Genomic DNA, 10,603 nt, shown 5'->3' with positions numbered 1-10,603 from the left:
ACTTCAATACTTTGATGGCTAGACCTTGGTGGTCAGCCTCCGGAGGAGGAATTGGCCAGATGAGGGAATAGACCTTGGGGGCTAGCTTAGGAATGCAATCGAGATGATTTTTAGCAAGGTAGAGATTCAGAAGGGCAAGGCCTACCGGAGCGACATGCTCAAGTGGGCTATCATCCCTTCAAGGCCCGTTAGTACCACTACCATCATCACCGCCACAACCACTGCCATCTCCAGCACTACCACTGTCAACATTCCTCTCCTGCCCACCTCCACCATCACTACCTCCATCACTGTCATCACTTCCAGTACCACCACCCCTACCATCACCAAGTCAGGAGGCACACTTTCTCTGGGGTAAATGTTGTATATCCAAAGAGTTGCTTTCCTCTTCCAATCCAAACTAACTAAAATACAGCCTTCGACTTTTCTATTTGAAAGGAATTCCTTTTCACTGTAAGGGCCGGACACTAAAGGGGACCGAGTCTCAGGCAGAGGGATTATTTTGTGAGCTCTGTCTTGGTACTGTGATTGGTAGTTGGAAAAGCCAAACTAATGTAACAGGCAAGAAGCACCTCTCTCGAAGGGCCTGGAGGGGAGTTAGGTTAAGTTTGCTGCTAATAGACCGACGTGCAGAAACTACGCACTGAAAACTCTTTGCTTCCCCTGAAACCCATCTCATGGAGCTCTCTAAGTTTAATGAAAAGCAGTGGACCCAAGGCTCCTAGTCTTGGTTACTTAATTGCCATGAAATGCTCCAGTAATAGTAGCTTAAGGAAGAATATATTTCAGTACACGGTTCAAGGGAAGTCATTGTGGCAGAAGCTTGAGGCAGCAGGTCACAGAACAATACATGCTGGTGCTCAGCTAGCATCCTTCTCTCTCTGCAGTCCAGGACCCACGCCCGACCAATGGACCACTCTCTTTTAAGGTAGCTCTTTTTACCTCAATTGACTTAATAAAGATAACCCCTCAAAAGGAGGCCCAAAGGCTTCCTAATCTAAGTAATGACTCACAAGTGTGCTGGAGGGTCAGCCGCTAGTCGTTTCCAGATCCTGTCAAGTTGACTGCCGGCACCAACCTCTAAACCTGTTGCCGGAGATGTAAAGACATGTCTATTTCTGTTCACCCCCAGTAGAGAGGACCCAGGAAAACCACAGAAATGAATCTGTCCAAGTCCAGCGTGGTAAACCAATGACTATGCTGAGTCCTTACAGTACTTAAAGACAGCTTTGTCATCAGGAAGTTCCCTATGCAACTTAGAGTCAGCTATACTGTAGAAGAGTCCCCTATGAGTCAACCATCTACTTTTTTGTAACCTTGGGAACCCCAGTCTCTCTCTCTCTCTCTCTCTCTCTCTCTCTCTCTCTCTCTCTCTCTCTCTCTCTCTCTCTCTCTCTCTCTGTCTCTCTCCATGAAGAAAATTCTGACAGGCCCCATTTCATGAGAGTCTCATGGGGGTTATCACACCTTCCTGATTCAAGATGGCAATGATCCTGTCTAACACAATATCTAGTCTTATATGGAATAGAAAGGTCTCATATCATCGGCTTATTTCTATCAGTAGTATGTTAAAAAGGGATGAGTGTTTCAGGTTCATTAAGAAAAAGGATAAACGCCTTTCCCTAGTCCCATCCTAAATACATAGATACACTTTTATTACAATCCCACAGGGAAAAGAGAGGAGATTGGCGACCTTTCCACTCCTGTTCCCCTAATGTACCTGACCACTCCACATTTACTCATAATTACATCCTAATGCTTTAGCCTGGGAACTTTAATCCCTGGTTCTGAGAACCAGGAAGCCCAGGACTACACACATTGGTTATTGACTCATATTATCAAACCACATGAACCTGAAGACCTTGAGCACCAACGATGTGAGCTCTTTAATCTCTCGGTTCCCCTTAGCTGGTGTATAACCTTCCAAAGTCACATCCTCCATACGGTTTGCTATGACTACTGTAGCAATGAAATCACTCTCATGGCCTCCTCAGGACCGCAAGGGGGAAAGATTCTGAATGGCTTGGTTTGAATAGAGGTCAGACTTCTGCATCCATCTCGGGAGCAGAAATGGGACCCGTGACAGGCTTAGTTTCAAGCCCATTATGCAGCTAAAGGGCTGAACTCACACACAGAGGGCTGCTCCTATTCAGAACACATAGTTGAGTCGAGAGAGGGAGACAGGAAGGAAGGGTTGATTCTCCCAAAGAATCATAAGTAGAATCAGCCCCTTAAGGAAGTCAGCATGAGTTTAACAAGCACTTCAATTTGAGCTGACTGCAAAAAGATTGTGATACAGTGCACTGTGCGGATGTCAGTGGTGAACAAAATCCTTCATCCTGGCTCTCAAGACCCTGCAGTTCTAGAATAGGATCATGGGCAAGATATTTCTAAGCTTTGTCTCCAAAGTGCGAAAGAATCAAGGGGTCAGGTGCAGGATATTTACAATGCAAAATCCTGTCCCATTCCAGAGAGTCTGTTTTCCTAGATATAGAGCCCAGGGTTTTAAATTCCATACTACTCCTTCACAGGGTGATTTTGACATGTGAGGTTTCCTGAGCACATTTGGGGAAATCCCCACCCAGTACCTCATTTGATTCCATGCCTCCAGGTCTGAGGGAAGGCCGAGGTCTAAGTGGAGCAGACACAGTTCTGACCTTTGAAAGTTTTCTCCAAGTGTCACCTGCTGTTGCATTTGAGGGCTTAAGAGGTAGATTGTTGAGGCTGAAGAGATGGCTCAGCAGTTAAGAGCCCTGCTCTTATTACTATTTGTTTTCTAGAGGACCTGGGTTCGATTCCCAGCACCCACAAGGAGGCTCACAACCATGTGTATAACTCCAGTTATGGGATCCAGTGCCCTCCCAGGGCACCAGGTGTATAAGTGATGTACAGACATACATGCAAGCAACACACATGTGCACACACACACACACACACACACACACACAAATACACTTTTTAAAAGAGACAGAAATGGACTTTCCTTTAGGACTTTATTCCTAGAGTCTTTTTCATTAAAGTCTGGAGAGCTCCAGGCACTCTGCGGCAGTTAACCTACTGCCCCAGGCTCCCAAGGTCCCCTCAACTCTGTGGGTGGACTCAGTGTTGATCTGAATAGCCTTCCGCAACAAGCCTCTCTCACAGTGCACTTCCCTGGGACCCTGAGCTAAGATCCCACCCCACAGGAGCGCCTGTCCTCCGCGGGGGTCACTGTTCCCCATCTTCCCAACCTGTCTCTGCTCCTGCTTTCAAGGAACAAACCAATGCAGCCTTCAAGTTGATGGCTCGTGTAGGTCCCACCCCAGGTACTAAGTCTGCAGTTCAAGAGAGCCTTCTACAGAAAAGGAATGATGGCCAGGATGGGCTGGTAGGGAAGGGAAATCGATCTCAGCCAGTCCAACCATCTCAGAGCAAGCAGTCACTCTCCTAGGAAGCCACAGGAGGCAGCACAGGACCCCGGTGTGGGCAGAGTGGGCAGACTGTGGTGTGTGTGAGGAAGGCAGGGAATTCTTGCTCTCTTGGAAAGGACAGGGACTGGAGGACCTCGGGCAACCGAGGACAGGCTGAGCACAAATGAAGAGCTCAGAGAGAGAGGTTAAAGGCCGAATCACAACAAATCTAGTTTTGTAGATTTCAGCTGGTGACTCTGGAACCGGGGTAGCCGTCCCGACAAAAAAACGGTTCAGAATGCTCCGTGCCAAGTGAGATGGTGGACTGTGGCTGACAAGGTTCCCCCTGTTATGACAGCAAGTTACGGTTTGTTTCTACAAGTTAGTGTACAGTTCACTCATGTACAGAGAAGGCTCGAGGCCACACTTAACAAAGGGATCCTAGAAAGGCCTTCACAGCCTGGGTCCAGTCATGGCTTTGATCATTCTAACAGTGTGCTGGAGCCTCTATTTCTTCGTCTGGGAAATGGGAATGATAAGGACTGCACAATTTTTATCACCCAGAATTCAAACACACACACACACACACACACACACACACAATGGCAAAGCAACTCTGCCCATGGTTCTACCTTCTCATTACTAGGAACCCACACTGCCTCGTCAACACTCCCAAGCCCATTCAGAGCAGAGATCCACAGGCATGTCCATCATCAGACTTAGCACTTACCATACTCAGGTAGCACATACCTAGGACTTCTTGCTAAGGTTCCCTAAAACAGGGCAAGGAGGAAAATCCCAGGACTTCACTGATGCTGACATTCTTGGTGACAGCCTTGAAAGGCAAGGGTTTTCTCTTTTGCAAAAGATCAGCGTGAGCTAGGAACATGCATGGATTTCCCTGGAGCTATAGACAAAGCCAGGGGGCTGTTGGAAATTGAGTCAGCTGGGCCCAGGCCCGCAGCTCTAAACCACTAAGCCAACTGGCTGGGAGGGGAGGGTGTGATCAGATGCCTGCTGAACCCTCCATTTTAATGCATTCCAGCAGAAAACATCTGAGTGGCCAACAGGACGGTCCGTGCTCTCGGTTTGGATAAAGAGTTAAAAACCTCAGGGTCCCGTCCAACGCACACTAGTAACGTTCCCCTTTTGTTACATTCCAAGCACATATGCACTTTCCGCCTGCTCTCGGGTTGTAACATCCTTGCAGAGGCTATGGCTTATGACCTATCATCACCTTCCAGATCAGCCTGGAAAGCAAGAAAAATATGATGTGCGAGGTTTTCCTCCCTCTAAGCCAGTCTTAAGGAATGAGCCCTTTTCACAGGAAAAGCAGGATTGTTGAAGGGCCAACACACACTGGGTTTATTTTAACCCTATGTGATGCAATAGTAATTAGGTATATGTGATGTCTGCTTAAGAAAGGGCTGAGCAGAGTTGGGAGTTGGCTGGCATGGGTTGAAAGGTTGTGTGAAGCAAAACAATGAGATACAGTTCTTTGGGGAGAGAAGAAATCTAAAAAGAAAAGAAAGCTCCCTAGGTTTTGGAAAAGGCAATAAAGAAAGTGAAGGTGTGTGGTGTCATGCCAAAGGCAAAAGCCTGAAACCACAGTCCTCCTTGTTGTTATGACTTAACGCTGTGATTGACAATGACTGGCTCATGGGTAGGAAACAATAATCCCCATGCACCTGGCATCACGCTGCGGGAACGGGAAACCAGATTCTTTTAAGTCTGTTCTTTAGTTTCCTGCTGAAAACCATCCATGATAGAGCTGAAAGCATACAAAACTATTGCCCAATTTCCTTTTATTTTTTTCCCCCAGGGCCATGTACTTCCACAGGGAAAGCTGGGAGTCTTCCTTTGACAGGACCAAGTGGTCGCAGTCAAGCATAATAATGCCTGTGAGGCTGGTTGTTCATGTTGCCTTCCGTGGTTGGTAGGGAAGGAAGCGACCATTGACTTGCAAACCATGCACATGTACAAACAGCCCCGCCAAGCTCTGTTTGTTCGGTGGCAAACACACAGACTGGAGCCATTCAGTTGTCATCAAGATCAAGGGTCCAAATCACAATGTAGCACATCTGCCTCCCAAGGAGCTCCTTGGAAATGTTTCAAAGGGATTGGCTGCCACAGAAAGAAGAAGAAGAAGAATGGGAGGATTGGCTGTACCTTGGGTCGCTTTCCTCCATGGTCTGGTTTCTAAGGCTTCTTGAAAAGTCTCTGAGAACTTGGAGGGGAGATGAATGGTCATCTTGAGCCTGAGAAGATCCAAGTTAGTCAGTGTCATCTGTCAGCCCAAGCATTCTTAGCACTCTCAGGAACATCCTGGAGAGGATTTTGTTCCATGGATACTGTGCATACTTTTCCACAGATTGACTTCAGGATGGGATTATAATTTCTGCGTTAGCCTTCTGATTCTTTTTTTAGCCTTCTGATTCTTAAATAGTATGTCGGTAATAAACCAACTCATTTGAATGGTAAATAACTGCAACTTGTTAATACAATTCAGGTGATCCCTAGTGAGACATTATCACACCTGCCAGGGCCTCTCTCGACTGCTCATCCTGAAGGCCACAGACCCCGTGACTAACCTGGACCATAAACACATTCCATGCTCTACTTCCAGTTTTAAGCAAAAATAAATAAATAAATAAATGAAGAGTGAAAACAGTTTATCTCGTGTCCAGATAAGGAGGAATAGGCCACGTTGCATATGACAGGTTCAATTATAAATAATTAATCACAGATACTACTAGGCGTGCCTTGATTCCTATCTTTGGGTAAGGATAGGAATCCACTTACCTGCACCCTTCCTAGCCCCTGATGAAATCCAAAACCCCTTTGTTGGAATTGTAGATACAACACTCCCCTTGCCCTTCATAAACATGTTCGTACATGCAAGTGCCTTTGGAATCCTAGCAAGAAAAAAAAAACAACAACAACAAAACACTTTTGCTCAGTTGCCATCAAAGCTCTGACCAGACCACTGTCCTGGTTGGCTCTGTAGGTGTCTGGGGTGTAGCATAGAGAGACGCCTTTGGAAGAGTAACTGAGATCTTCCCAGATGTCCTGTGTAAGACAGGAGCTGGGCTGAGCCACCGCCCCACCACTGGGGACAGACAGGGACAAGGAGTGTCTGCAGCCCTTGGAGAACCAAGTTAGATGAATGACAAGATGAAGAACGGAGATGTGAGGAGCTGTGCCTACCTGGGTTCTTGGCCTATAAAAGAAGTGTTAGGCCAGCAGTTCTCAACCTGTGGGTCACGACCCCTCTGTGGGTCTTATATCAGATATCATGCATATTGGATATTTACATTACGGTTCATAACAGTAGCAAAATTATAGTTATGAAGTAGCAACAAAATAGTTTTCTGGTTGGGGGGTCACCACAACATGGGGTACCGTCTTAAAGGTCACAGCATTAGGAAGGTTGATGCCATCCGGCCGGCATCCCTCAACTCTCCTAACAGTCTGCCTCCATGTGCTCCAGCCTTGCTCAGCCTTTAACGGTCCCTCCTGGTCTATGTTTCTTTTCTCTTTCTTCCCCTCCCGTCTCTCCTCTCCCTCCTTATTGCTGTTTTGTTGTTTTTTTTTTTTTTTTTTTTTTTGCTCTGAGACTGCCTGTCCCCCAGTGGACTGGTGAGTGGAAGTCACTCGGAGGTCAGTTAGGGGAACAGGGCCCTGAGGACTCAGCCAGAAGGTGAGGTTAAAAGAGCAGACAGATGGCCAGGGGGTGTGTTGGGGGGTGGTGGTGTCAGTGAGTGCTGGCCCTGTGCAGAGAGCACAGGGCTGTGTTGAGGCAAAACTGCCTGCACTCTCCTCGGGAGACCGGTGGCAGTACCCCTCCAACACTAGGGAGGCATCTCAGCCCCTCATTCTGGTGCAGCTCCAAAGTTCCGTGGGATGCTGGGATCCTAGCTGCATGGTGTAGCTCATACCTACGGTACAGGTTACCTCCAGGCTTCTCCCACAGACATGTTTGTTCCGGGCTTGGGTGAGACCTTCCCCGGGGCGCCAAGCATTCTGGTTTTCATCTCCGCACTTGTAGTGCAGTCCTCCAGCAGAGCTAGTTAACTGCAAGCCCAGCGGGAACTCCAGAGCTCGGCTTCCGGGTTCTCGGCTCTTGGCTCTTGCTGCTCTTCAGCATGGCCCTCCTCTGCTTTCCAAGTTGCCGGTTTTTTTTTTTTGTTTTTTTTTTTTTGTTTGTTTTTTTTTGTTTGTTTTTTTTGTTTTGGCTGCCAATGGGGCTCTTGCAAGAAATGGGCTCAGACTCATTAATCCAAGCCAAGCAGAAACGAAGCTAGTCCGTGGACAGTGTTCTCTGTCTGTTTCTCTGCTGGGAACTTGAAATCCTATTGGATCTAGGATGTGGCTTTTCCTGTCTCTAGACACGCCCTTGGAGTCTAGAATTTACAAGATGAGGACTCCTTTTTGTTTCATTTATTTATTTTTAAGAGTGTGGATGTTTTGCCTACATCTGACAGCTGTGGTGTCCGTGGAGGCCAGAAGAGGGCATCAGATCTCCTGAACTGGAGTTTCGGCCAGTTGTGAGCTGCCATGTAAATGCTGGCAATTGAACCTGGGTCCTCTGGGGAAAGCAGTCTTTTAAACTACTACATCGTTTCTCCAGTTATGAGGACTTTTTAACCTAGATGAGGTTTAGAATACCAAAAGTATGGGTGGGAGGGGAGAGACCAGGAACACTAAAAGCCCCCCACCCCCAGTTCCACATCCTGCCCACTCTTTTAGAAGAGAGGAGGCATCTTATGTGTGGCTGAGCAGCTCCAAGTTAGGACCTTAGGATTGGCCCTGAACTACTGAAGCCCAATGTCACTAATGGGCGGGGCCTCTTCCTACACCCCCACTTGTCCAGCAGAAGGTGAGCATTTGCAGCATGTGGGCCCTGAGCATTCTGTACAGATCTCTGTTAAACAATCAAGAGCTTGAATCACAGACACCATTTGATCGGCGGTTGCTCTGTTTGCCGTGTTTCTCCTCCACTGAAACAAACCCAGACAGGGCAGGACTTTGTGCAAACACTCTTCCCTGTGCCCCCGGTACCCGGGACAGAATCTGGACCATGGAAGGTGCTCCATGAGTATCTGTGATGGAAATTCAAGCACAACGGCTCCGATTCTTGCTGCGTCGTCAGAGTAAGAGGCAGAAGCCCATAGTCTGTCTGGGCTGTCCATCTATCCGTTGGTTACCAGAGTGACCGCTTCTCCCCGCCCTACTTCCAGATCATTCCTACCTCCGGAACACCCCTCCTTCCCTCTTGTTTTTCTTTCCATTCTTGCATGTCTGCAGCTCTCCTACACAAGAGAGCCCATTCCCTCCATGTTTCCAAACCACTGTCCACGCCGTTTCCCCCTCAGCTTGCCTCTGGTGAGAAAAGAAAGATCCCTCCCAGAAGTGTGACTCAGAGAAAGGGACTGAAATGTCATCCAAGGCCACCGCAATTTCTCAGCCTTGCATCACGTACCCTGAGCTAAGAGCCCTGGCTTCGGTCAAGACAGAAGGTTTCAAAACCCAGCACCCTAAGGACCCCCCCTTCACCTCCTCTTCCCAGTCCCGCCCACTTTCCCCGCTTCATGGTCGCTGTACTTGGCCGCCTTGGGTGAAGGTTCTTCGCTTCCTTCCCAGCAAGTTTCCATCATTGTGGCAAAGAACTTCAGCAACCCTACAAGCCCCGCCCCGCCGCTGCCCCTCCCCTCCAGCCGCTGCCACTGCCCATTGAGGATGCAGAGACATCAGGCGCAGCCAGGTTTCACCACGGGCTCCCAGCCAAGGGGCCTCAAACTTGCCGCTGCACCTGGAGGCAGGACATGAAAAGTACAGGTTAGAAGGGAGCCGTGCTGTGCCATTCAAAAGCCTCATTCAGGAAATTCAAAACAAAACAAAACAAAACCCTGCAGTATTCACACTGCTCTGTTTAGTTTGTTCTTTCTCTTTTCCTCTGGTATTTGGAGAACAGATCCCAGTGCATGCACGTGGGAAAAAAAAAAAAAGAAGAAGAGCGAAGGAAGGGGGAGGGGGGACGGGCGGAAGAAGGAAACCTCAGGTTCAAGCACAGAGCACAAAGAGGGCACAGACACCCAGGGAAGAGAAGCAATCCTGCGCTGGCGTATGACAGGCAGCGGCAGGTTGAGAAATTGCCATCCAGGTCATGGGAAGGTCATTGACAAGTTTTTCAGGTTTCCGGTAAGTAGGAAAATGACTGGGTGAACTAAACTTCCAGCAACCCTGACTGCCAGAAGCCAAACCCGACACTGGCGGGCCCTCCACGGATCCCAGGGGAGTGATGAATGATGCCTGCTGGGCCTCTCTGAGGCTGGGACACTCAGGATAGAGCCGCCATCGAGGCACAATGAAGCATGATCAGCGGCGCTCCTGTTGTCCAGCTGGGGTCCCACAAGGTGTTGTCAGAAAAATCACAGGACCAGATTAAAGAGGGGGCTCATCTCTACCCAGGGTGTCTGCTCTCCTGATGGTAACTGCCACGTCTTTATCACCATGGCAGTGATAAGGGCAATGTGGGATGCTGTCTTTAAAATGGGCAGGACCTAAAAAGGGAGCAAACGAATCATGTCCCCTCATAAAGAAAGATTCCTCCTGCCCTGATTCCTATCCAGAGCCCTGGGGACAAGGATAAAGGAACATTTTCCTTTCTCTTGTCTGTGCCTGCCTGAAGGCGTTTAATTTGTAAACAAAACATGACTATACAGGTACTGAAACCTTAATGGTCTACCATTATGGTGTGGGTGGGTTTTTGGTTTTTGTGACAAGGAAACACTTTGTAGCCCAAGGCTGGTCTAGAAGTTATAATTCTCTTGCTTCAATCTCCCAGATGCTAGAAAGGCACATGCCACCCAGCCCAGCAAGGTACATTTTTTTTTAATCTTTTAAGTATCGATAAAAAGATAAATATTAAAAATGTAGGCCAGGCATGGTGGCACACTCCTCTAACCTGAGCACTCATGAAACAGGTAGGCAGATCTCTGTGAGGTGTAGGCTGGTCTGGTCTATGTAGGGAGTTTCAGGCTAGCCTCAAAAGGAAAAAAGAAAAGAAGATAAGTATCAACAATGGCAAAAAGAATTTAAACTCCGCTCAGTCAACCCTGAATTTCCTGAAACCTTGTATTAATCAAAACCCCTTGAGGACTATTTAGATGAAGGAAGAAATCTTTCTGGCTCACCAACTTCTAAAGAATGGT

At 47.9% G+C, this 10,603-nt stretch overlaps 1 long non-coding RNA gene across 1 annotated transcript; it reads right to left on the bottom strand.

Annotated features, from left to right (window-relative positions):
- Window positions 1–5,187: 5,187 nt before the first annotated feature.
- On the bottom strand, window positions 5,188–7,500 carry LOC143268543 (uncharacterized). Its single transcript, XR_013044603.1, has 3 exons — window positions 7,328–7,500; window positions 6,192–6,304; window positions 5,188–5,647 (listed from the first exon to the last, which is right to left on the bottom strand). It is a non-coding gene; the product is annotated as an uncharacterized LOC143268543 (long non-coding RNA).
- Between the last annotated feature and the right edge of the window lie 3,103 nt (window positions 7,501–10,603).

This window comes from Peromyscus maniculatus, chromosome 14, assembly GCF_049852395.1.
Source record: "Peromyscus maniculatus bairdii isolate BWxNUB_F1_BW_parent chromosome 14, HU_Pman_BW_mat_3.1, whole genome shotgun sequence".
NCBI classification, from domain to species: Eukaryota; Metazoa; Chordata; class Mammalia; order Rodentia; family Cricetidae; genus Peromyscus; species Peromyscus maniculatus.
Note: the sequence above shows the minus strand (reverse complement) of the source record. Positions and strands in the feature narration are given on the sequence as shown.